Source organism: Rutilus rutilus (genome assembly GCF_951802725.1).
Source record: "Rutilus rutilus genome assembly, chromosome: 2".
In the NCBI taxonomy this organism is placed as follows: Eukaryota; Metazoa; Chordata; class Actinopteri; order Cypriniformes; family Leuciscidae; genus Rutilus; species Rutilus rutilus.
This window is the reverse complement of record NC_140210.1, coordinates 294,575-295,736: the sequence shown is the minus strand read 5'-3', so window position 1 is coordinate 295,736 and position 1,162 is coordinate 294,575. Positions and strand designations below refer to the sequence as shown.

Below are 1,162 nucleotides of genomic sequence, written 5' to 3'. Positions count from 1 at the left end.
TTTTATTATATGTAGCCAATATTCATTAGTTTATGTACACTGTGCCTGTAACACATACCAGATATTATATTTATTTGTGATTAGTACACCAGTTCAGAAAGGACAAATCCTCTAAATGTTCACGCTAATTTACACGCAACTTTCTAAGATGAAATAACGAGACTAATCGACCGACATGATTAGAATCTTAGAATTAATAATTAGAAATGATTAGAATGGAAACGCATGTAAGATCGTGTACTCTGCATTATAAAAAGCAATAACACGAAGGAATATCAAATGAACGTCAACTGACATCCGCTCAAGTGCATCAAAAAGTAGCGAACATCAATTTATACTATAATCAGTCCAAACAAATACATAAAGTAGCCTAGCCTACATAAAGCGATCGGCTTTTTTTTTTTTTGGAAAGGGTGCCTACCTTCTTATAGATCCTGGAAAACGTTCCTGGTTTGCCTAGAATCCAGTGTTTCTCGATTCCTCATGCGAACCGCGAGCGACACCGACGGCGCAGCGATCGCCCGGTTCCGGTTCTGGTTCTTTACTTCAGATGATCAGGGAATCCGATGTTCCGCTTCTTTACTATAGATGATCAGGGAATCCGATGTTCCTGGTCCCAGCTAAGCCGCTTCTGAGCAGCTTCTGAGCCGCAGATCTGATCGCTCCTCCTGATCGCGCGTCATCATCCCGGCGCGCGCGTTTCCACAGCGATGGTGATGTTTTGATGCGAGATTTGTCGCGCAGATGCAACGCGACGCGTTTCACCGCAGATCCTCGTGTATTTAGACTAGACGACCAGAGCTGAAAGCGCAAAGGAAAGTTCGAGTAAGAACATAATGATTCCGCTCTAACGCTTTTAACAAGTGCACGGGACACCGGGGCTAGTTGTCACATCTCAGAAACCAAATCGAAATCAAGTTTCACCAAAACATATATTGTTTTCTAATCGTCTTACGTTTGTGAATTATGTTCTGAAATCATATTCTTACATTCAGACAAGAGTCATAGGCTATACTCTGTTCGCAGGAGAAGGTCTTTTCACATGTTTTTTTTTTTTTAATGGGATTTTTACACAACTCGTTTTCTTTGAACTATTTTTTCATTTTGTGTGTGTTAGCCTACTCATTGCTGCATATAATGATCAATAACTAGTTTTTGTAGT

General features: G+C 40.4%; 1 protein-coding gene across 1 annotated transcript in view; it reads right to left on the bottom strand.

Moving 5' to 3' along the window:
* Window positions 1-603, bottom strand: part of crfa4 (cytokine receptor family, class I receptor 4) — a 28,886-nt gene extending 28,283 nt beyond the window's left edge. Inside the window, exon 1 of the mRNA XM_084401885.1 lies at window positions 422-603. The gene's annotated coding sequence lies outside the window, so the exon portion shown is untranslated. The remainder of the gene's footprint in view (window positions 1-421) is intronic.
* Between the last annotated feature and the right edge of the window lie 559 nt (window positions 604-1,162).